The 26,746-nt window shown below is 42.5% G+C and overlaps 1 protein-coding gene and 1 non-coding gene across 3 annotated transcripts in view; one reads left to right on the top strand and one right to left on the bottom strand.

Moving 5' to 3' along the window:
- The window catches only part of cher (filamin protein cher), a 1,020,924-nt gene that overhangs the window by 582,555 nt on the left and 411,623 nt on the right, over nt 1-26,746 (bottom strand). The gene's annotated exons all lie outside the window — the stretch shown is intronic.
- LOC138708264 (5S ribosomal RNA) lies at nt 11,723-11,841 on the top strand. The gene has a single exon (XR_011334670.1). It is a non-coding gene; the product is annotated as a 5S ribosomal RNA (ribosomal RNA).

The following is a 26,746-nucleotide window of genomic DNA, read 5'->3' as shown; positions in this document are numbered from 1 at the left end:
ATGTACAATATACCCTAGAGAAAAAGACAAGAAAACAAAAGTCAACCGCTGCAAGTGTTACGAAGTGGTGTGTGAAACATATAATGAAGAATGTCTGCGGGAAGCGCATCTAGTGAGATAAAGGGTGAAATGGAGGATTCTGCTAAAAATAAAGAAAGGAAGAAAAATGTTTACAGTTAATACAAGTATTGTTTTCTCTTGTGGGTTTATGTTTAGTATAATAGATGTGTGTGTGTGTGTGTGTGTGTGTGTGTTTCATTAAAAATTAGCATATCCTTAATGAATACATCCTAAGTGGTATAAATGAAATTGTATAAACTGCAGGGAATCTTAAAATATGAAAATTGCGATAGTTGTTTTCTTTACAGTCCGACCTTTTTTAATAAACTAGTGTGAGATATGAAGTTTTGCACATTTAAGGGTTGTTAACATGAATGTAAGGAATATATATTATGATATGATATGATATGATTCTCAAATACTCTGTCCTGCTGACCCTTCACATTTCTGTATTCGGGCGAGTGTGTATTCTTCTTCTTCTTCTTCTTCTTCTTCTTATTATTATTATTATTACTATTACTATAATTATTATTATTATTATTATTATTATTATTATTATTATTATTGTGTGAAGAGTTGTATCGGAAGTGCTTTATAGACTAAATTAATAATTTCTATCTTAACTGAAATATTTACATTATATTTCACACAGTATAGTTACAGGTAGCATAAATTCAGATAATGGTTTTTATATGGGAATCTACTTCTTGTGTTTAGAGGCTACATTTATACAGAGTTAATAATTTCTCCCCTATGTAACATATTTCCATGAAATTTTATACGCATCTATGCAAAAACGAATTATGCTCGTGTAATTAGGGAATTAGGGAAAAATTAGTGTTTCTGATAATTTTTAATGTTTTAATAGAAATTATGCTCCTAAAAGATGACTAGCCTGCCATATTTTTCGCAGTTGGTAACAAAATGCTAGATTCATGGATATACTCCATAATTTAGTTGTTCATTATATGTTCAAGAAGTGTTGAATTTTTCTTGGAGAAATTAAGCTCCTTCATCCAGACTCTGAAAAGTGGCTGCTGTCGAATTCGTAAAGCGCCACCAAGAGATGAATATAACATCTAAGTTTGCAGGATGTAGCAGCTAAATTTTAAGCCGTATAGAGTTTAATATTTGATTAATGTGTGGGTAGAAGAATTGAAAGTTAACTCAGGTTTACTTGTAATGCACAGCCTGTTAAATATGTCGTAAAAAAAAAAAAAAAAAAAAAAACTAGTTGCACAAATCTCAGTAAACGTGCCAATTAAATGAATGCTAACGTATTATAGATTGCTTTTCGCGTATTAAATGAAAGTACACATCTTGTCCTATGACCTCCATAAGGGAAGGTTTAACAATATAAAACAGCCACTGACCCCACGAACAAAAATCAACTGAAGAGCGTGACTTAAAAAAAAAAAAAAAAAAAAAAAAAAAAAAAAAAAAAAAAAAAAAAAAAACTCATGTTTTGTCCCACCTCTTACTGATATTGATGTTTTGTATGTTGTTGTGCACAATGCCTAGCTTTTGTTTAAGCCTAGATATTACTTAAACTTCGGTTATGATGAAGTTGATTTTCTTACATAGTTTTGCGTTCTGGACAACTGTGCGCCGGCATCTCTCGGAACATCCGAGATCAGGTCCCTATCCCCTCCACCGCAAAGTCAAATAGCGTCTGTCACTTGATTTTGAATATTAAACAAACATACCATCACGGCATTTCCGTTATGGCATCTGGTGTCATCAATAAGCTACAAATAAAGGAAAGAAAGAAAGAAAGAAAGAAAGAAAGAAAGAAAGAAAGAAAGAAAGAAAGAAAGTAGCACAGTCACTGTCCTGAACAAGGTACGCAAGTATTATTTTAATTAATGCGTATCGCCTACCAGCCGCCGAAACTATTCGACAGGAGAGTGAATATCCTACACGGTCCTGTAAAAATGTTCTGAATACACTAAATGACGTGTAATTTTTTTTCTATTATTAGGACAATTGAACGTGTCATTGCTCCTGCGGGTTGCTTTGTTTCACACCACAGAGAATTCAGGTTCTCTACCCCCCGGGATTCTAGAGATAAGAGAGCGATGAGGTTAAAGGAGTAGGCGTTTGTTCGTGTTTTTGTTTTTACTTTAGAAAAATTGCGAAACGTGACGCAATAGCGATAAGTTTTATGAACAAGTTTGCTGAATCGACCAATTGAAGGTAATTTATATTTTGCTAAAGAAGAGAGGAGATTAATGAAATCAGTTATTGTAATAATCGTAGTAGATTGAAGGAATTGTTTGTATTCAAACTCCTTTTGTGAAATAAGCTGCTCGGATGCTTATCAGGGTGACGGTTATAAATGTTATCGTAATACCCACCCGAGGTCACAAAGGTCACAGTCTTCCGCTTGTCCTTTCCTAAGCAGACCACGTCTGTACTATCGAAAATAATGAGTCACAGTTATAGTTTCGTGAAAGTAAAAAATGTTAGATAGGAGACAAGTAGCTACTCTTATACAATCATAATCACATTTTGTATCCAATATAGTATAAACGAGCTACATGTAAGTACTGTGTAAAGTTTCATTAAAACAATATATTATATATGAGACAAGTCACTAATTTTTGTCAAAACGCATCGTCTATAAAGGGGTAGTTTCTCCTCTTATACAGTAGTGACTATAGTGCGAAGTTTCATGGAAATATGTCACATTTTTAGTCCAGCTAGATTTGCTTTCTGGACCACTTTGAGCCTTGGCGCTTGTGATCGGTCGGACGGAGGATCACTCGTCCCGGCGGCGTTAACCCTTAATTTGGTAAATATATATAATGTGCAATATTATAGAACTGTGAAATTTTTTTTTAATTTTCCTAAGAAACTTTGTTATCCATCGTTCTATTAAAAAATTGTTTATTAACCTATAGGATACATTGCGATATTTGTCAAACAGGCTGTGGGAAAATGCTGATACGGTGAGGAATGGAAAGGGAGAAACCATTTATATTATTGAGGTGACCTTGAACTGAGGGTAGTAGGAACGAGACCTGGAGTACGGTACAACCGGCTCTTCCGAGAAATAACTAGTGGCCCTGAAAAGGGCCTTTTTGCGGGCAGGAGTACCTTTGTTAATTCAAGCCCTCTCGCCGCGGATGCGCCTAGCCAGCTGAATATCCTTGGGCATAATGGTCACGCGCTTGGCGTGGATGGCGCAAAGGTTGGTATCCTCGAAGAGACCGACGAGGTATGCCTCGCTTGCCTCCTGCAAGGCCATTACGGCTGAGCTCTGGAAACGGAGGTCGGTTTTGAAATCCTGAGCGATTTCACGCACCAAGCGCTGGAAAGGCAGCTTGCGGATGAGGAGCTCGGTGCTCTTCTGGTAACGACGGATCTCGCGAAGAGCAACTGTACCAGGTCGGTATCGATGGGGTTTCTTCACGCCTCCAGTAGCCGGTGCGCTCTTCCTAGCGGCCTTCGTTGCCAGCTGCTTTCGTGGAGCCTTGCCTCCCGTGGACTTACGCGCAGTTTGCTTCGTACGTGCCATCGCTTACTCCTTCGTCCTCGCAACCCAAGTTGACGCAATACAGTCGCGCCCGCTGCCCCCAAGAGGGGTATTTATGTCTTCGCCCGTTGAGAAGCCACGCCCCTTCCGTAATGTGATTGGTCCGCGGGTTTTAGTATATAAACCAAAAAATGACCCGCCGTCGAGATCACTTTTAACCTTCGTCACACGAGCAACATGACTGGACGCGGCAAGGGAGGCAAGGGTCTTGGCAAAGGTGGAGCGAAGCGCCACAGGAAGGTTCTCCGAGATAATATTCAGGGCATCACGAAGCCGGCCATTCGTCGTCTCGCCCGACGTGGAGGCGTAAAGCGTATCTCCGGCCTCATCTACGAGGAGACGAGAGGTGTTCTCAAGGTCTTTCTGGAGAACGTAATCCGTGACGCTGTAACATACACCGAGCACGCGAAGCGGAAGACAGTCACGGCCATGGACGTGGTATACGCCTTGAAGAGGCAGGGGAGGACTCTCTACGGGTTCGGCGGTTAGACTGCCTACACACGTCTGCTGCCGAATCCGTCGGCAAAACGGCCCTTTTCAGGGCCATAAAATCCGTCTAAAAAGGGCAGTAGTTGTCGAGATTAATTTAATTCACCTTTACTGTGTGACCACTAGCTCAACAGGCCAGTGCGGAAAACAGAACTTATTTCGTAGGGGCACTTCAGTATCAGCAAAAGACGTTGTAAGAAATGCCTCTCCGTTTTTCAAATGGGTCTGACCCCAACGCTTGGTATATCAAGTGGAAAGACCGGATTCCTCTGTGAAGCCTTGCTCCTCGGATTATGTTACCTGTTACTGTAAACTTCTGTAAGTCAATAATCACTGTCCGAAGAATTGGTGGGTAATATGACAACGCAGGTAGGCAATGCTCACCAGACCGTAACAAGGAACCGAGGGGATTGACACATACTGAACATCACATCACCACGTTTTTGCAATGCCAACTTTTAGGTCATAGGAATCCAGTGTGGTAAACACTGGGGAGAAGAGGTACACATCGCATGTCAGAACACAGGACTTCGTCCTGTCAGACAACTTCCACGTATAGCTTGCGTCATTTCGGTTCGAACGAAACGACAGAGAGAGGGGAAATTCGAACGCAAATTGTCAAAGCCTTCGATTCCTACGAGAAGGTCATGTCATCATCTCAGTATTGGGGTTCCTGCGCGTGCGGCCAATATGTGCACCAACAAACAAACGCATTAGGAACTCTATTATAACGCCGTAAGTTGTTCACCAGTTATCGATTTCTTATTCAAAATTAGTTTCATTCGTAGTATGTAGTAAAGTAAACTAGTATATTCAAACGTATATGTCTAAAACCACGATGGGCACCAAAGAAGGGGACTTGTGATTATTTTCACGATAATCTCCATTACTCTAATATGATAGAAATATATTACATAAATTTCGAAGCCAACTATGTACCTTGGCATCATCATCTAATTTAATTCGTATTGTGTTAAATTATATAATAATAATGAAACCTTTCTATATGCATCAGTATAATGTGTTATCACACAATAGCCTAGTAAATGTACAACGGTTTCAAGTACTTCAGTGCGAACCTGGGACAACGACATCGTTCAGAGCACAAAATTACAGAATGATGATATTAAATCAGCCCACCGGTATAGAGAGAGAGAGAAAGTTGACACGCGTAATGAAATTACATTACGAAGCCGTGAGAGAGGATTAACAATACTGGCTATTTCTGACTTTTGTGAGGTTAGTGGGGCCCTTAAAAGGGCCGTTTTACGGAGAAGGGGCTTAAGCCTTCTTCTCGGTTTTCTTCGGGAGGAGAACCGCCTGGATGTTGGGCAACACACCACCCTGGGCGATGGTGACGCCGGACAGGAGTTTGTTCAGCTCCTCGTCGTTGCGAATGGCGAGCTAGCTGTAAGTGACGAGGAATGATCCTAGTCTTCTTGTTGTCACGAGCTGCGTTGCCAGCCAACTCGAGAACTTCGGCCGCCAGGTACTCCATCACCGCGGCCAGGTAGACTGGCGCACCGGCACCAACTCGCTCTGCGTAATTGCCCTTACGCAAAAGACGGTGGATACGGCCTACCGGGAACTGCAACCCAGCACGGCTGGATCGAGACTTTGACTTTCCCTTCACCTTGCCTCCCTTTCCACGACCCGACATGATGCTACTCCTACTTGCAGCTGTTTAACTACAAGAACGACGCCTCGCCCAAAATGATGCAGGGCCCGAAATCGAAAAATCGAAGGAGAATTGGGAGGAAAATTTAAAAGGTACGCAAAACGCGTCCTTGCAAGGGGTTGGGGGCTGTACAAAACTAAATATGTGAGCTCCAAGCCTGTTGGCCACTAGTCTCACTCCGGGTTACGCTGCTCCCCTGAAGGAGCTCTAGAAAATTTTGAAGGGGAAGCCGAAATTGGACGTAACCTCTTAGGTACCACATACGCGAGGGGGGCTGAGACTGATCAATTGATCACGGAACGGGGCGAGGAGGAGTTGGCTGGTGTGTGCCGTTTGGATGGCAAGACGCCGTCATCTGTTGTTCGATGACAAACCAGGTGAAGGCCGTCGGAAGAAGCGCCGTGAAATCTAAACTGCAATTTGAGAGGTCCCTGTCCTTTCAATTTGCGACTTATTGAGTGACCTCGTATGTTTAATATACTATTAATATTATCTGAAATAGGGCATACATAATTTATAAGAAAGGTGGAATATATATGGGGAAGGGCATATAGGTCCGTGGCCCATTTCTTATAGGGCTCATCCCGACATTTGTCTTACGCCTGAGGAAAACCACGGAATACCTTAGGCAGGATGAGTTGTCTCATATAAGAGACTAGCCAATTTGGCTATTATGTTGGAGGTCATGAGCCTTGTTGATTTGTCTCAATTTCGAGACCAGCCATTTGGCTATATGATGGCTCAATTGCGAAGAGGGGGGAGAGATGTGATTGTTAATTAGGGGGATTCATGGGGATATGAGAGCAGGTCCGTGGCCCATTTCTTTTAGGGCTCATCCCGACATTTGTCTTAGCGCCTTAGGAAAACCACGGAAAAACCTTAGGCAGGATGAGTTGTCTCAATATCAGAGACTAGCCAGTTGGCTCTTAGGTTGAATGACTCTATGAATCGATGGATATATACTAGCCAATTGGCTCTATTAGATTTCCATCGATCAACAAAAGTAGATAAGGTTATGGAGGGATTTTGTTTAGCCCAGTTAAGACAAGGTCATTTTACAGCGGTTGCACTATCCAAGGAGTCTCATGGAGTTGAGTCGTAGCTACCAAAACCTGGGAGTAGCGCCAGCCTCCCTGTCCTCCTGTCTCAATAGTATAGCTAATGGACCTGTCTGGTGTCTACGCCGTAACCTAGGATCATACTGGCCGAGGCCAGATATGAGCGGGTTGGGGTTAGCACGAGCTTCCGCATACAGGTTCCTAGCCAGTCGAGCAATGAACTCGTCTATGGTTGGCAACTCTAGTTCATCATGGAACTTTCTTCTCGAGGCGACTCGGGGGAGATGGGTAATGAGTCGAATCACCTGGTTTTGGACAACTTGGAGTTTACGGAGATGGGACACTGCCGCAAACCCCCATGCGGGTGCGGCATAGGTAATGACAGAGCGAATGAGGGCCTTATACATGGTAAGTCCTACCCTCAGGTTGTCAGGAGTTAAGGCCGCCAGAATGGGATAGTGTCTAACTATCAGCCCGTTGGCCTTACGAAGAAGGGATTGGATGTGATCTCGGAAGTTGAGATGAGAGTCCATAATGATCCCTAAATATTTAATTTGGTTCATCCACGGCATTTCTCGTCCGAAAAGTGTGGGTGGTGGTGGTATGTCTTCGAGCCTCGCTCTTAGTGAAAAGAGTATGGCCTGACATTTCTCTACATTGACCTTGATTCTCCAGTCGTGGAACCACGGCTGGAGGTGATCTAAGATCGACTGTAATCTACGGGACGCTAATCTATAGGTTTTGCCCATCGCCAAGAGGGCAGTGTCGTCTGCATAGATATACAGATGACTACTTCTGCCGTGGATATAGCGAAACGGGAGGTCATTAATGAATATATTGAAAAGTATGGGCCCGATAATGGAACCCTGTGGGACTCCTGCGTGAATTTCACGGGGGGTGGAGAAACTAGTGCCTACACGGGTTTTGAATGTACGGCCTCGGAGGTAGTTAGAAATGAGGCGTATCATTCCATCTGGGACTCCCATGCCCAGTAACTTAACGAGGAGTCCCTCATGCCAAACCTTGTCGAATGCTCGCTCGATGTCCAGGTAAGCTGCAGCTACTACACGCTTCGTGCTCATAGCCCAGGTAATGTCCTCCGTCATGCGGAGTGCCTGGAGTGTAGTGGAACGACCAGGGTGAAAACCGAATTGCTCGTTCCTGATTTGGGGCAATACTACTTCAGTGAGGCGTCTATGTATGACCCGCTCCGCCAGTTTGCTGAGACAACTGAGGAGACTAATAGGCCTATAGTTGCTTGGATTCGTCTTATCCTTTCCGGGCTTTGGAAAGAGAACTACGTGAGCTTCTTTCCAGGGAATGGGATAGTGACCGGAAGCCAAGATGTTATTAATTATCTCTGCTATGCGCTTCATAGCTGACCTTGGGAGATGCTGCAATATAATTCCTTGGATACCGTCGGCTCCTGCGGCCTTATGAGGGCCGAGGCGACGAATGAAATGGGCGACCTCGTGGGTGTTCGTAGGTCGTATCCCATTTTCCGGCTCCCTGCTAAGGAGGTCTCGAACCGATTCCTCAACAGCTCTGATATGGGGCAAGTTTAAATTTTGTTCCACGGGTTGAAAAGTGGTCTCTAGAACGTCTGCCAGTGCGGTAGCCTTCTCCTCAGGAGTAAAGGCCGTGACATCTGGACCGACTACTAATGGGTGAATAGATTGAGACGGATTGGACAGAGCTCGAGATACACGCCAGACTTCTGACATGTTTCTGCTGTCCATCGTCTCAACCTTGGATTTCCAAGCATCCACGACCGTCTCGTGGACCGCCTCACTGATCCGCCTGCGCAAGCGGTTCATTTCTATTCTATGTTGATCTAACCTAGTACGCTTCCACAATGTTCTTGCTCTATTGCGGGCGATCTTTAGATCTCTAATATAGGCTGGGAGCTGCATCCGTCCCGGTTGTGAAGACCGTTTCGGTATAGCAGCAACCATTGCCTTCTTTATGCACTCCGTCAGGTCGCTAACTGACCTATCTATCCCTGCCGGAGTGACTTCAGGGGGGAGTGGTGGAAGCGTAGCGGCTACCTGGTCTTGAAAGAACACCCAGTCTGCCGCCTTGTAGTTGAATTTCTCAGCGGTTGGGGAGAGTTCGACTGGGTGCATGATCTCCATTATCACCGGTAGGTGGTCGGACGGAAGATCATCCAGGGTTGTTAGTCTCGCTCTAGTTGTGAGACCTTTCACCAGAGCGATGTCTAATATGTCAGGCAGTTGATTTGCAGCATCCGGTACGTGTGTGGGTTCCCTAGGGGCCATCACGACGTATCCGTTTCCTGTAGAATTAAGAAAAAGCCTATCGCCCTGCCGATTGGGGCGTTGACAGTTCCAGCTAGCGTGCTTCGCATTGAGGTCGCCGGCGACTACGAATCTATCGGATAGACTTGTCACTATATCTAAATCGCGTTCATCTAGTATGCCCGGAGGACTGTAGGCAGCCATAAGCAGAAAGGGGAGTCTGCCTATGTAGGCTCTAATAGCCACTGCCTCTAATGCCGCTAGCTGGGGAAGGAGATACTCACAGTGCGCGATCGTAGAACGAACGAACACCGCTACACCTCCGCCTCTTCTACCTGCTCTATCTTGTCTATAGACTTTAAACCCCGCGCATCTTAAATTTACTTGGGGTGTCAGGAACGTTTCTGTTATAAATGCTACGTCTATATTATTAGCGTCTAGGAAAGCCCTGAACTCATGTCTATCATGTCTAAGGCCCCTGGCGTTCCATATACACATCCTAGCAACTCCGTCACTTCGTCTGGCCATTGAGAGAAACGAGGGAGGTTAGGAGCTTAAATATCTCCGGGAGGGCAGACATAGGATTCTCCATAAGGAGAACTATCACTTTGGTTAATCCTTCTAGGATTGGGGCGAGCGGGAGGTTAGGGTTTGCTAATTGCAACGCCTCGGCAAAGTGCTGAACTTGGTCCAAGGTCGCGCCTTGACCGGTCGGGCCTTTCGAGGTGCTTGCAATAGCTTCCTGCTGGGCCGGTGGGACAGGGGCGGAGATGGACTCTACCGTGGTAGCCTTGGTGGCTTTTCTGCTGCCCCTGTTGCGCTTAGGGCGCTGAGAAAGGGGTCCTACATTATTGGCAGCAGTTTGGGGGGCTGTCGCTGCCACGGTGGACCACAGAGGCGCGGCTACGGGCACTTCCAAAAGCGAAGGGATGGTCGCCTGCTGCTGCTGCGTTTGCTGCTGCTGTTGGCGGACCGGCCCGAGTTCCGTGCGTCGCTCCGCACGGGGCCCCTGCACAGGGGCGCGAGCCTGTGGCTGCGGCTGCTGTTCTCGGAACAGCTGCTGCTGCCTCGCAGCTCGCTCCACACGCTGCTGCCGGAGCCACTCGTATTGGAGCGTCCGCTGTTCCTCGAGCTCTGCCCTCCTCCGTCGGGCAGCCCTGCTCGTTCCTTCCGTGGCATCTCTAACCTGTAGTGCCACGGGACACCCTCCATAATTGGCGGTTGCAGGGCCCGACGGTAACCTTCACTTTTACGCCAACGTCAATAATCGACAGCGGACCAATCGTAAAGTCACAAACGTTTGCGCTGTTTCTATTGGCTCGCACTGGGAAGGCAGTACGGCATTGTCCCTGCGACTTAAATATTTTTCTCCCTCCGGGCTCATCATCAGACGAGCACCATGCCCCCCAAAGCTTCCGGAAAGGCTGCCAAGAAGGCCGGCAAGGCCCAGAAGAATATTTCGAAGGGCGATAAGAAGAAGAAGCGCAAGAGGAAGGAGAGCTACGCCATTTACATCTACAAGGTTCTGAAACAAGTTCACCCAGACACGGGAATCAGTTCAAAGGCTATGAGCATCATGAACAGCTTCGTTAACGACATCTTCGAGCGCATCGCCGCGGAAGCTTCGCGGCTCGCGCATTACAACAAGCGGTCGACCATCACCAGTCGGGAGATCCAGACAGCCGTCCGTCTCCTGCTACCCGGTGAGCTGGCCAAGCACGCCGTCAGTGAAGGGACCAAGGCCGTCACAAAATACACTAGTTCCAAGTAAGCGGGAGTGCTTGCTAGGGAATCAGCAACCGGCCCTTTTAAGGGCCACAAGTTATTCATAACAGAGTAGATGAATGAAGAACAACAGCGTTTCCCACCGAGTGAAAATTTAAATAATCACCCCGATAACACTTCTAGGATAGATAATACATTATAGGCAGTCCATGGGAGACTTGGATCCACGAGGCAAATTCGTTTCCTTAATAGTTTCGTACGACTTATATGAGAGCGCGGTGTCATTCCTACTCACTTGGCAGCATTAATTGTTGAGGGAAAACAACTTAGAAGGTAACTTGTCGACCGCGGTCATAATCCTTCCGCAGGCCACTACTGAGAATCTGTGGACATACGGGTAATCTATCTTTATTGAAACTCGGGTTCATAACATACGACTGATACTTTATATATCTGTCACGTAATCCATCAAGAGACAAATGTCCCCCCCCCCCTAGTCAGTAGCGAGCTTCAGTCCATTCGTAGTAGCCGCCGGTGCAAGAAGTGAATTGAAGTTTGTGTGAAGTTCCGTAGTATGGCATGAAAATGATGTCGAAAATCCGACTACAGTTCCACAACCATGTGGTTGAAAGGAGGCTCCGCTGTTGAACAACAATCCACCTGTGGCTTAACTTAGAATGCCGACTAGCTGTTTTATTAATCCCGTGTCAATCCAGCAGTGTGTGACGTTGAAACGTAACCAAACTGCCGTTGATAGATAGATTTATCATCTATCCCAATGACATCCAACGAGCTTGGTAATTTAGGTACAGAGTCTAAGCAGGCAGTTTACGTGTGTGTGTGAGCGAGTGCAGGTTTTATCGAGTGCACCCCAATCCCATCGTCCTCAAGTGCCTACAGATTACGCAGTTTCATCGGCAACGGCCATACCATGTTGAAAATACCGGTTCTCGTCCGATCACCGAAGTCAAGCAACATTGGGCGTGGTCAGTACTTGGATGGGTGACCGCTTGGGAACACCACGTGCCGTTGGCGATTTTTTTTTTTACGTCACTATTTCCAGCGTGTTCTAATAAGACTTATGGGATATTATGTTCCCTTCCCTATTCCAGCTATAGCTTGGATGATGACGCCGCTGCATAATTGTAGAGTAATTGATAATTCTTAAGTACTTGCAGCTCCGTATTGAAACTTATGACTGGTAGCATATTCATATGAGACGGTTCACTTCTCTGCGTTTTCTCGAAGAAGGGAATATGTATTCAGGGGATTGTGAACGTACCTCGCGCTCTCCCTAGAAGTTAGAGACATTTTAGGTAAAGAATGTAATATACTGTACATATATGGCTAATTAAAATCCCATTAGTTACTACATTTCAGTGGGTAGTACAAATTCCATAATGAAAATATCTCTGTCCTAGTAGTTGTATCCTTTAAAGAAGCTCGTTGTTTTCCCATGATGAAGGGCAGAACTTGGTCGGTAGAAATTTAAACAGACTGCATTATCAGACCAGGCGTTATTTCAATATCAGCGTTTAGTTTAGGAAATATAGCAATAGCGGAGTTGGGAGAAGTAGTTATAGCATGTACAGTAAGTATAAACAGTTCGCTGTACTGTACAGTGAATATAAATATTTGAATGTACGATGGCAAAACATCAGACATACAGTACGTAGCTCACATATCTTTAAAAATAAATAAATAAATAAATAAATAAAAATAAAGAAGACATTCTGAGGAGTGAGTGGAAAGTGCATATTATAATGAATATTTTTAACTCTCAGTTGACATTGAGAGAGAAAGCCATGCATCGGGGAACCGGTGACTGTTTTTGCGTTACCTTCTGCTATTGGCGTTGTTGGTTAGTAACGAATGAAAGGGGTAGGACGCGGAATCAAATGTCAAAAAACGATAGGGAAATAATAGTAACTGGTTGTATTTCGATCGAGCTCGGCGTGCTGATTCACCAGTGGGGTGTTTCACAAAGTTTACAATCTTTGGAAATTGTGAACTCTGTTTGTAAACTTCTGTTTCACAATCTTTGTTTGTAAAGGTGGACTGTACAAAGGAAATCAAATCTTTACGAATGAAATTTTGCGCTCTTTACAAGTGATATGTTTGTTTCACAACGAAGGAGTAATTTTACAAACGTGTAAACTAAACTTTACTAGTGAAGTTAGCACATTTTCTACAGTAGCCCTGTTGAAATAGCTTCTAATTGTGAATGAAAAAAATAAACACATATGTATAAAATCAATTTTATAGTAACAGGGTACCATTAAGAATTACACTGAAGCAGTTGTGATGTTATTGAGTAGTTCTAGCGACTCAGACGAAGATTTTGCATTTAGGCCTAACGTAGAATTTTCCGGCCACGTTCGTATCATTGTACGAATATTAATGAAAGGTTTCGAATGAATCCCGCGCTATACTTCAGAATACCGCGTTAGTTCTTATATACGAGGAACGTATTTAATAAATACTCGCACTTAAAGAAGAAAAACTTTGCACCGAAAACCAATCACTTAATAATGCAATGTCGGCATTACTTACGCAGTATTCTGAAGTCGTTCCGAATCCCATTTCGCTGTAATCTCTCCTACAAGATATGGGACATCACATGCAACATCTGAAAGGGAAAAGTGGTGCCCTAACCTCAAAGCGAGAACTGCATTGGTTGCATAGTAGCTCTCAGTTCCCTGCGTTAGCAGATAAGAACGGAATTTATAAGATTACAGTGTGCAAAAGTTCACACATGGTAGTTGATGTTGTTACAAGATTGAAAAAACTCGAGGCGGGTTATTGATCACCGAATGTGCTTACTCGGGCAAAGGATTTTTATGCTCCTCCTGCTGGGTTCCCTAATGTTGGCGAGGTTATGGATGAAACAATAAAATATACTGATGGACCAGCAGAGAGCGAAGTTGATTTTAATGGATGGACATGTTAGCTGCTCTATCAACTGCATATAACTACGTGGGTCAAATCCATTATTTATCAATTATTTGAATGAATTTCGCGCTAACTTTCGTCAGTTAAGTCGTAGGCTAATTAATGCATTGGTATGCTCGACCAATTGCATGCCGCGAAACTCCGTTGTCGCCGATGTAGCAAAATCTAAATAAAATATATATAAAAAAATATAAACATGTCCATCGATAGTTCTAAAATTACAGCTACTTTACCTCTGATCCTTAGTGATTTTTGTAAACTGTCGTTGGCGATTTTGTTCAACCAATTATGCGTATTTGTAAGTTTGTTTCGCCGATTTTGTAAAGTTCGTTAAAACATACAAGTGAATAAGATTGCATTGTGAAACACAGTTAACAAGCATATGTAATATTTCCGTTGTTAATTGTATATTGTTAATTTGTAATTTGTTAGCGTTGTGAAACATGCCCCCATTTACCTTTAGAGGTAATATCTACATTAATATTTAGTTAAAATTTAAAGAAATTTTAAACGAATGGAAGCTGCATTTTAATTCACCCCAAATTACTATGTTCCCTTTCAGATTATCAGCTGTTGTTGTTGTTGTTGTTGTATTGTAAGTTCTCACTTATTGTTAGCTAGCCGTACCCGTTCGCTCCGCTCCACCTGTTAGAAATAAATATAAAGTAATTACATAATTAAAATAGGACGTCTGATCCAGGGAACAACTTTTACAACAGCGCAAGATAATCTGCTTCGCATATTACCCAATTTTTTTTTAGCACTGCATTTATTGCATATATATTTTATGTATTTTAACACGATTCAATTGAGCATAGTTAAAATATGAATTATTAAAATAATGGATTGCCAAGCTAAAGTACTATTACTGCATACTAAATCAATACACTCTCGTTGTTCGTTAATTCTCTGAGATTAAAATGCGTGTACATAAATATTATTTTAAGAAATACAGAAAACGAATGTACAAAATAGCCTATCAAATTTTCTGTGCATAAGAAGCTATTTTAATCTTACCTGTCCTCGATTTACTCAGACGTTACTGTAATAACATTATAGCATTATGTCCATCTAGAGAAACTACAGTTTCCAATGGTGAAATAATAACTAATTATACAAATCAGTTAATTTACGAGCTTGTGATATTACTTCATACAAACACAGAAACATTCCCTGTAGGCTATGTTTAATAGCTTTCGATTGTTTGTTGATGTCCAAGGCCCCTGTTTCGATTGTTGTTGTCCAAGGCCCCTTATAGACGAAGTCATTTGTTCTTAATTCATTGCACCGTCTTAGATAGCGTTATTTTAATTTTAAAACTCATTTATCTCATTAAATATCAGTCCTATCAAAATGTTGTAAAAAAATAAAACTTAACGGAAATCATTTTTAAAGGAACATCTGTTATGTAACATTTTTTCTCAAATATCAATAATAAGCGAGATATTTCGATTTATTTAATTCAGGCCCCCTTATAACTCCCCTTTTAAATAATGTATTTCGAATGCCATATAGCCTAAAATCTAAGTTACAACAAACTTAATTTATATTCCAGTTTTCATATAAATCGGTTCAGCCATTATCGCGTGAAAAGGTAACAAACATACAGACAGACATACAAACAAAAATTTCAAAAATGCGATTTTCGGTTTCAGGGTGGTTAATTATATATGTTAGGACCAATTACTTTTGGAAAATCGAAACTTACCAGAAAAATTTCGGCTACAGATTTATTATTAGTATAGATAGTACGAGATACGACCGCAATTTTGTACGACTAGTGTAATGAAGGAATGCAAAAAATTATTTTGGAACTTTGCAATGTTAGTCTATCATTAAAATAAAATTAAATCTTAATTCGTCCCTTTTGCAGGAGTCTTCTTCATCCAGTATGTTGTTGGCTGATATGGAGGAGGAGGGGGGGGGGACATGCTCTAAAGGGATTAAATTTGCTTAGCAAATCGATATGGTGACTAACGCTTGCAATGCGTCATAGCTATAATTGTACTGCGCGGTAATTTCAGAGTAATAAGAGTTCAGTTCAGGGATCTGCTAATTTCTTCATATTGTGTTCGGCAATGGAATAGTACCGCAGTAGCATTAAGAGGTTTTTATAATTTGAACTGATATGTGCAGGTATATTGACCCCCCCCCCCTCCCACCGCTGGCCGACGCGGACTGCAATGACAACAGTAAGCCACACGTCATACGTAAGCCTTTCTTCTTCTTCATCTTTGCTCGCCTGGCAAATACAGTCTTGGATTTCACATATTCAATTTTTCACAGTCCCAACTCCCTTGCATGGACGTGTTTTCACGTACCTTTAAAGTTTCTCCTCTCATTCATTCAGTCTATTCGCAAGCCTGAGGGTTTTCCGTGGTTTTCCCTAAGGAGCTAAGACAAATGTAGGGATGAGCCCAGAAAGAAAAGGGCATTCACTTCCTTAGACCCTGGTAACTGCTCTTTTTAGAGGAAGGAGGAGGAGAAAGAAACCCCCCCACCCCCACCGACGTGGACTGCAATGACAACAGTAAGCAACACGTTATATGTAAAGCCTTTATTATTATTATTATTATTATTATTATTATTATTTACAATGGGACTAAAGGTGGTGTAGATACACTATGTCAAATGTGCCACAATCTTTCCTGCAATAGAAAGACGAGGCGCTGGCCACTAGCAATATTTTACAACATGCTAAATATTGCAAGTATAAATTCATGGATAATTTATAGTTAGAAGAACTCAGAAAACAATATCAAGAAAACAATTCATTTTCCAATTGTGTGAAGAGCTGACAAAACCGTGGATGCAGCACCGCTTTGCACGTCCTACTTTACACCGATCTCTGCGGGCAACAATTGAAGAACATCTGAACATTGCTGTGCAACAACAATGCCAGGTAATGCAGCCAGATGGTGAACGTACTGTTTGCTATAAATGTCCTGCAAAGAAGAGGAGAATGATGACAACATTTTGTGGACTTTGCAAAAAGGGGTTCTGCAGAGAACATCGCGCTGTTGTTTGCACTAATTGTAAATAGGACAATAACATGAACGTAAAGACTTTATGACAAACTTAAAATTAAATGAACACTAATGGCTACGAAAAGTGTAAAAGTTGTTAAATGTGTGATATTGAGTTGATTTCAGTTAATTAAAATGTGAGTAGTAAAAATTACGAATGCTTACCTTTAACATGAGTACAGTGATGATTACCTGTCTAGGGTTAAGTAGTCGCGTGGTGAGTTTAGGAATTCCCAGACCACCTCTAAGATTGTTTAAAATAAAGGTATTGTAATCGTACGTTTCTGTCTTTTGTCAATAGTAACGTTGACCTTTCTTTTTCGAGAAAACAAAATCTGTTGTACAGTTAAAGGTACTGAAATAGTAAGAAATTTTCTGAAATCCCCACGCGTTTGCAAGTGTAAGTCTCTGTTGTAACCTGTTGATTTACGAGAGACTGCGTGTGCTTCCGTACAGTGTTTCTAAAATGTGCAGTAACGAGTCAGAAATCATTGGAATGTAGTGTAGGTGTGTTTGTTATAACCGGGAATCAATCCGCAGTACTTGACCAATCAACTACGGGAAATATCAGAAAAATTGGCAGGAGTTAGCAAGAAAAACAAAGGTAAAATATCACGTGAACGAGCACCGATACCGAGCACTATGTACAATATACCCTAGAGAAAAAGACAAGAAAACAAAAGTCAACCGCTGCAAGTGTTACGAAGTGGTGTGTGAAACATATAATGAAGAATGTCTGCGGGAAGCGCATCTAGTGAGATAAAGGGTGAAATGGAGGATTCTGCTAAAAATAAAGAAAGGAAGAAAAATGTTTACAGTTAATACAAGTATTGTTTTCTCTTGTGGGTTTATGTTTAGTATAATAGATGTGTGTGTGTGTGTGTGTGTGTGTGTTTCATTAAAAATTAGCATATCCTTAATGAATACATCCTAAGTGGTATAAATGAAATTGTATAAACTGCAGGGAATCTTAAAATATGAAAAAAATTGCGATAGTTGTTTTCTTTACAGTCCGACCTTTTTTAATAAACTAGTGTGAGATATGAAGTTTTGCACATTTAAGGGTTGTTAACATGAATGTAAGGAATATATATTATGATATGATATGATATGATTCTCAAATACTCTGTCCTGCTGACCCTTCACATTTCTGTATTCGGGCGAGTGTGTATTCTTCTTCTTCTTCTTCTTCTTCTTCTTATTATTATTATTACTATTACTATAATTATTATTATTATTATTATTATTATTATTATTATTATTATTATTGTGTGAAGAGTTGTATCGGAAGTGCTTTATAGACTAAATTAATAATTTCTATCTTAACTGAAATATTTACATTATATTTCACACAGTATAGTTACAGGTAGCATAAATTCAGATAATGGTTTTTATATGGGAATCTACTTCTTGTGTTTAGAGGCTACATTTATACAGAGTTAATAATTTCTCCCCTATGTAACATATTTCCATGAAATTTTATACGCATCTATGCAAAAACGAATTATGCTCGTGTAATTAGGGAATTAGGGAAAAATTAGTGTTTCTGATAATTTTTAATGTTTTAATAGAAATTATGCTCCTAAAAGATGACTAGCCTGCCATATTTTTCGCAGTTGGTAACAAAATGCTAGATTCATGGATATACTCCATAATTTAGTTGTTCATTATATGTTCAAGAAGTGTTGAATTTTTCTTGGAGAAATTAAGCTCCTTCATCCAGACTCTGAAAAGTGGCTGCTGTCGAATTCGTAAAGCGCCACCAAGAGATGAATATAACATCTAAGTTTGCAGGATGTAGCAGCTAAATTTTAAGCCGTATAGAGTTTAATATTTGATTAATGTGTGGGTAGAAGAATTGAAAGTTAACTCAGGTTTACTTGTAATGCACAGCCTGTTAAATATGTCGTAAAAAAAAAAAAAAAAAAAAAAACTAGTTGCACAAATCTCAGTAAACGTGCCAATTAAATGAATGCTAACGTATTATAGATTGCTTTTCGCGTATTAAATGAAAGTACACATCTTGTCCTATGACCTCCATAAGGGAAGGTTTAACAATATAAAACAGCCACTGACCCCACGAACAAAAATCAACTGAAGAGCGTGACTTAAAAAAAAAAAAAAAAAAAAAAAAAAAAAAAAAAAAAAAAAAAAAAAAACTCATGTTTTGTCCCACCTCTTACTGATATTGATGTTTTGTATGTTGTTGTGCACAATGCCTAGCTTTTGTTTAAGCCTAGATATTACTTAAACTTCGGTTATGATGAAGTTGATTTTCTTACATAGTTTTGCGTTCTGGACAACTGTGCGCCGGCATCTCTCGGAACATCCGAGATCAGGTCCCTATCCCCTCCACCGCAAAGTCAAATAGCGTCTGTCACTTGATTTTGAATATTAAACAAACATACCATCACGGCATTTCCGTTATGGCATCTGGTGTCATCAATAAGCTACAAATAAAGGAAAGAAAGAAAGAAAGAAAGAAAGAAAGAAAGAAAGAAAGAAAGAAAGAAAGAAAGTAGCACAGTCACTGTCCTGAACAAGGTACGCAAGTATTATTTTAATTAATGCGTATCGCCTACCAGCCGCCGAAACTATTCGACAGGAGAGTGAATATCCTACACGGTCCTGTAAAAATGTTCTGAATACACTAAATGACGTGTAATTTTTTTTCTATTATTAGGACAATTGAACGTGTCATTGCTCCTGCGGGTTGCTTTGTTTCACACCACAGAGAATTCAGGTTCTCTACCCCCCGGGATTCTAGAGATAAGAGAGCGATGAGGTTAAAGGAGTAGGCGTTTGTTCGTGTTTTTGTTTTTACTTTAGAAAAATTGCGAAACGTGACGCAATAGCGATAAGTTTTATGAACAAGTTTGCTGAATCGACCAATTGAAGGTAATTTATATTTTGCTAAAGAAGAGAGGAGATTAATGAAATCAGTTATTGTAATAATCGTAGTAGATTGAAGGAATTGTTTGTATTCAAACTCCTTTTGTGAAATAAGCTGCTCGGATGCTTATCAGGGTGACGGTTATAAATGTTATCGTAATACCCACCCGAGGTCACAAAGGTCACAGTCTTCCGCTTGTCCTTTCCTAAGCAGACCACGTCTGTACTATCGAAAATAATGAGTCACAGTTATAGTTTCGTGAAAGTAAAAAATGTTAGATAGGAGACAAGTAGCTACTCTTATACAATCATAATCACATTTTGTATCCAATATAGTATAAACGAGCTACATGTAAGTACTGTGTAAAGTTTCATTAAAACAATATATTATATATGAGACAAGTCACTAATTTTTGTCAAAACGCATCGTCTATAAAGGGGTAGTTTCTCCTCTTATACAGTAGTGACTATAGTGCGAAGTTTCATGGAAATATGTCACATTTTTAGTCCAGCTAGATTTGCTTTCTGGACCACTTTGAGCCTTGGCGCTTGTGATCGGTCGGACGGAGGATCACTCGTCCCGGCGGCGTTAACCCTTAATTTGGTAAATATATATAATGTGCAATATTATAGAACTGTGAAATTTTTTTTTAATTTTCCTAAGAAACTTTGTTATCCATCGTTCTATTAAAAAATTGTTTATTAACCTATAGGATACATTGCGATATTTGTCAAACAGGCTGTGGGAAAATGCTGATACGGTGAGGAATGGAAAGGGAGAAACCATTTATATTATTGAGGTGACCTTGAACTGAGGGTAGTAGGAACGAGACCTGGAGTACGGTACAACCGGCTCTTCCGAGAAATAACTAGTGGCCCTGAAAAGGGCCTTTTTGCGGGCAGGAGTACCTTTGTTAATTCAAGCCCTCTCGCCGCGGATGCGCCTAGCCAGCTGAATATCCTTGGGCATAATGGTCACGCGCTTGGCGTGGATGGCGCAAAGGTTGGTATCCTCGAAGAGACCGACGAGGTATGCCTCGCTTGCCTCCTGCAAGGCCATTACGGCTGAGCTCTGGAAACGGAGGTCGGTTTTGAAATCCTGAGCGATTTCACGCACCAAGCGCTGGAAAGGCAGCTTGCGGATGAGGAGCTCGGTGCTCTTCTGGTAACGACGGATCTCGCGAAGAGCAACTGTACCAGGTCGGTATCGATGGGGTTTCTTCACGCCTCCAGTAGCCGGTGCGCTCTTCCTAGCGGCCTTCGTTGCCAGCTGCTTTCGTGGAGCCTTGCCTCCCGTGGACTTACGCGCAGTTTGCTTCGTACGTGCCATCGCTTACTCCTTCGTCCTCGCAACCCAAGTTGACGCAATACAGTCGCGCCCGCTGGGGGGGGGTGATGTTATAGTATCTCTACAATGAGAGATACTGCCTGTTTTAGGGCCTTATGTGCCCTCTTCAGGCCGGGGTGTTTGTTCTATAGAGTTTGTTATTTTGTCAACTTGCGCAGGAGAGACAAAGGAGTTGTGGCTCACGATCTTGGCGCATCCGCAGCTGTGGCATTATTTAGGATAGTTATTATTGATTATAATATAATGGCTGACATGGTTGGATTTTGGAGCTGTGGGGTTGGGAGTTCTACAGTTTTGGTAGTTCGTAATGGACTTATACCAGTGCTGTATGACACATTGCAAGGGTTTCTCTCTTAGGGTGGGCGGTTTCTATATTGAAGGAGTAAATTGTCAACTGTGGTTGGGGGGTTTGTATTGGGAGGATTTAGGAAGATATGTTGGATAAAAGGTCTATCGAGGGCATTGTGGACATATTTGATGTTTTTGGCTGTGATATACTGGGAAATTGGTTGGATTCTGGTGACGTCGTATACGGTTTGGTTGTCGGTATTCCGGGGCAGGTTGAATGCTTTTCTGGCTAGTCGTCTTTCAGTAGCACAGAGTTGTGACATATGGGTAGGGGATAGCCTGGTGTATAGTTGGGATGCATATAGGATAGAAGGGCGGATTATTGTTTTATATATCATCATTGTGGTTTTTGGTTTGCAACCTGGGTATTCGGGTCCTCTGCCTGCCATGCGGTACAAAAGTGGGATTGAAAATTTTAATTTTTTCCGGAGGTGATGAATGTGACTTGCGAGATTAAGTTTATCATTGAAGGTGACACCTAGGTATTTGATGTTTCGTTTGTATGGAATTGGGGTGTTATTGATTAGGACAGGATATCTTGCTCTAGCACCCAACGGACAGTTTTGTTTCTTAATCAACATGGCTTGGGATTTATCAGCATTGACTACAAGTCTCCACTGTCCAAGCCATGTTGATAAGGTTTGTAGTGTGGAGTTGATGTGCCGCCTCGCTATATTTATTCTATAGGATGTGGAGGTGTATATGACGTCATCGGCGAATTGTCCGAGTCTAACGTTGTCGTCTTGTGGTATCGGGATATCTGCTACATAGAGATTGAATAGGGCCGGTGAAAGGACCGTGCCTTGTGGGACGCCACTGAAAATGGTTATCTCGTTTGATAGATGTTCATTAATTTTGATTTGGGCCGTCCTATCTCTTATGAAGTCAGATATCCACCGCGTGAATTGTGATGGTAGCGCAAGTCGCGTGAGTTTATATCTAAGTCCGTCTAGCCAAACCGAGTCGAATGCACGTTGTGTGTCCAGTGCCACCATGATCGTAGTCTTGCGAGTTTCCAGGCCGTGTTCTACTGGTGTCATAATCTTTAATAGTTGGTCTACGATGTCTGTGTCTTGTCGGAAACCGGCCTGTGTGTCGGGTAGTAAATTGTTGTCTTGTATGTAGAGTTGCAGTCGTCTGTTAAGAATTCTTTCGAATACTTTACAGACTGTCGCAGTCAGACTAATTGGTCTATAGTTTTTCTTGTCGGTATGGTCTTTTCCGGGTTTCGGGAAGAGCAATATATGGGCGTGCTTCCAACGTGGGGGCAAAATTCCCATGCGAAAGCTCGCCCGATATATTTCCGTCAGAAACTCAATGGCCTTCTGTGGGTATTGTTTTAGGAGAATGTTCTGTATAGTGTCAGGTCCTGCGGCTGTGTTTCTAGTTCTGTTTATGCTGTTTGTGACTTCCTGTTGTGTGATGTTTGCGGTGAGTATGTTGTCGTGTTCTATGTTCGCAGGGGCTTCTGTGGGTGTATAGAGATTGTTGTTTTCTCTAATGTTTTCAGTGATTGCATTGTAATGTACTTGATCGAATAGTGGGTTTTCTTGGATGCTGTGTATTTGCTGTAAATGGGCTCTGAAGATGTCCAGTTTCTGTGTTGTGTGATAGATGTGCGTGTTGTTATCTTTTAGTGGGTGGTTAATGCTGGATTGACCCTTGAGTTTCTTTAGTAGTGTCCAGAATTTCGTGGGGTCGTCTTTTCTTGTATTGTCTAGTTTCCTGGTGATTTCTGTCCAGCAATATGTGTTGTAACGTCTGATTGCGTCTTTTACGTCTTGCTGTAGACTTCGATATAATCGTCGATTGTCATCTGTGTGTTGTCGCATGTATAGTCTATGGGCCCGTCTCTTAGTCTTTATTAACTGTACAATTTGTGGGGGTAATTCCCGTTGTCTATGCTGTCTGGATTGTTTATGTGGCACGGCCCGTAGTCTTGCGTCCAACGTAACCTGTAGTAACAGATCGTCTGCTCTAATTAGAGCGTTCGAATTAGTGATGTCAGGTGGAGGTGGTAATTTGTCATTAATGTATTCCCTATATGAGTCCCAGTCTGCCTTGTTATACTTGAAGATGGTTTTAGCAATGTACTGCGTTGTAGGTGCGTGGTTCGGGGTATTTATTGTTAGTAATATAGGGCAGTGGTCAGAGTTCATAGGCGGGAGTACGTCTAGTTGCGTCATTCTGCGTTGTATAGGTGGGGAGACTAGTATTTTGTCTGGTGCTGTCCAATTGATTTGTCTTATGGATGTTGGAAATCTGGTGGGGCCTGCGTCTAGGAGTAGCATTCTAGAGTTATGTAAGAATCGTCTTAGGCGTCGCCCTGCTGCATTGATATATATATCACCGAATTCGGTATGGCTGGCGTTAAGGTCTCCAAGTAATATTAGCTTGTGAAAAGTGTTCAAGTGGTCGAAAAAATCTATGGGGAAAGGGTGCCCTGGCGGAAGATACAGCGAGGTTACGTAGACTGGGAAGTTCTTAATTTCAATTTTGATTGTCACTTGTTCAATGTTGTCGTAGATTTCGGGTTGTTTATGTAGTGAGACTGGCAGGTTATCTCGACAGAGAATGGCCACGCCCCCTCCACGGCGGTTGCGGTCTTTTCTAAATACCGTAAAACCTCGCTGTGAGAATTTATCTGTCGGGTTTAGGTGCGTCTCGTTGAGTGCTATTATGTCGGGGTTGTGTTCTGTAATGGTGTGCGTCAATTCGGTACGATTATTATACAGGTTACGTATATTGTTGTGTAGTAAAGTCAAGTTCCGTCTGGTTTCGTATCTGTCCATTTTAGTTATTATTGTCATTGTGGAGTCCCATGTTTTCGACGAGTGACGTCACTTTCCGGAAGGGGATGAGGGTTATTTGGAGTTGGTTGTTAATGAATTGGTGTCGGATATTCTTTTTAAGGACTCGGCGTGCCGCCTGGTTTGCCATTTTAATATGGTGGAGGCGTTTGGTGGGTAGTGTGTGTGTGGTGAACATAGCGAGTGTGAACGTGACTAGTTTTTCTTCTAGTTCGTTTATTTTCTCGTCAATGTACTGTTCCACACATTTGGTGAGATTATGGAGATCTTTTTGATGGGTTGTAGTTGTTGGGGCGTTAGAGGTCGTGGGTTCGTCGGGGATGGAGTTTGTGGATGTTGGTTGAGTTGGGAGAGAATCCATTACTGTGGTGTTTGGGGGTGGGAGGGAAGCCATTTTCGTGTTGTTTGTTGGTAGGCGTAAGACCTTTCCAGTGTGTGCGGATTGTTTTTTCGTTGCAATGTCGCACGTGCTATGGCTGCTTGGGAGAGAAGCCGTTGCTGTGGCGTAGGAGCGCTGACTCGTTCCTGTTTGTTTTGGGATCTCTCCGAACAGGCGTGGCATTTGTGACGGTTTCATTATGGGTGGCGTTGGGTTAACGGGAGTGTAAATGGGTCTGTGTGTGGGAGCTGTGGATGTAGGAGGAACGGCTTTCGGATAGCGGGGGCACATCATTTGGCCTGTATAGTGTGTGCTGTCTGTGCACGTAGCACAGTATTTGAGGTTGTCAGATGGTTTGTGTTTACAGATCGTCGGGTCTATTCCACACTTCCAGCATCTAGCTGCGTTGGTGCAGGTCGCGATGTCATGGCCGTAGAGCGCGCATCGTGCGCATGGTCGGTGGCGCACTAACTCTCTGGAAGCCTCTACTCTGTAGCTGCGACCAAATAGTCTCACACCTGTCAGTAGTCTAGTCGATGAGTCAACATCCTCAACAAAGATTCGTACCATGTCTGTGGGTTTATGTGTTTGTGCGGAGATTATGCGTATGATTCGTTTTACGTTGTATTGTTGTTCGTTCAGTGCGTCGGTCAGTGCGTCTAGGGGAACGGTAGTAGCTACGTCTTTCATGACGACGCTTATGTCATACTGTCGGGTTGTGGTTTGTTGTTGTGTCTGTCCTTGTGATATAGAGTATGCTGCGTTTGGTCCAAATGTCGAGGGGGGGATGTTATTGGCAAAGGCTTCGAGATCCGCCTTGCTGTCAAAGGTGAGCGTCGTTGTGGTTGTGCTACGTGCCCAGAACATGTTAGGTTGCTCTATGATCAGCTCTTTTTCCTGTATTAGATGGTGAATGAAGAAAGGGTTATTGCCATTTATAGTATGACTGCTTATTTTCAGAGCGTGTCGTGGGTGCTGAGAAGAAGGGGTGGGGGTTGTGGGAGTAGTGGGAGGGAGATGGAACTGTGTATTTTGTGTCTTTTTCTTCCTGTTACTGGCTATTTTCCAATCATCGTCTTCTGATGATTCAGGGAAGGGGGAGGGTTGTTTTGTAGTGGTGCCACCTTCATGATTATGGATATGAGATTGTGCGTTGTTTGAGTGGGCCTTGTTTGGGGGTGGTGAATTTTGCTGGGGTGATTGTTGGGCTCGGCAGATTTCCTTCGCCCATGGTGCTGGTTTGGAGGAGTTGGGTGGAAGGGAGTAGGTAGCGTGGGGTCCGAAATGGGTTGAGGGATATTTGTTAGTGAAGATAGTGAGAATTTTTCTGCTCGGGAAAGTCACTACTCTGTCCGTTTCATTGATTGCCGTGATGTCATACGTGTAGTCGTCGGGGATTGGGATAGAGGTGAGGAGATGAGGAAGGCAGTTGCTTATGATTACAGTTCTGTTTGATATTTCAGTGGGAAGGATATTTAGGTCAGCAAATGTGTCATTATTGCAATTGGTATCAAGTACTGTAGATTTTTTCGGGATGGATTTCGAGGTTTTAGTTGGATTCTGTGGGGTGATGATAGTTTTGGATTCGGAGAGGACGTTTTTCTTGCGTTTGAGTGTGCGTTTAGATTGATTGCTTGGTTTGGGTTGAGAGATGGAGCTAGGAGAATCATCCTCTGATGAGAGTGCGGGGGAAGAGGGGAGGGATGAGTGGGAATCGTGTTTCATGGTTAGCTGGGAGGAACAAGACTATAATGCCACGACTAAGCATGCACAAGATCACAAACACTAGCACTGGCACTGCACAATTCACAATTACACTGCACTTGCACTGTTCACACGTAGATTTAGGTTGGAGTGGCTATTTATTAGTGATTATCTGATGTTTAGGCACAAATTCTTGTAACACACATGTTCACTGCCGGTTATTTAACTAGTTTAAGCTTGAAAAACAGAGTCCAAACAAACACAGATGATGAATAATAGCGAGCGCGCAGGGCGCGGACCGCGGCGTAAGCTGCCCCCAAGAGGGGTATTTATGTCTTCGCCCGTTGAGAAGCCACGCCCCTTCCGTAATGTGATTGGTCCGCGGGTTTTAGTATATAAACCAAAAAATGACCCGCCGTCGAGATCATCATCACATCATTCTGCCGACGGACGAGGTACAGAGACGTACAACAGAGGCTCC

This window comes from Periplaneta americana, chromosome 10 (assembly GCF_040183065.1).
Source record: "Periplaneta americana isolate PAMFEO1 chromosome 10, P.americana_PAMFEO1_priV1, whole genome shotgun sequence".
Lineage (NCBI taxonomy): Eukaryota > Metazoa > Arthropoda > Insecta > Blattodea > Blattidae > Periplaneta > Periplaneta americana.
Note: the sequence above shows the minus strand (reverse complement) of the source record. Positions and strands in the feature narration are given on the sequence as shown.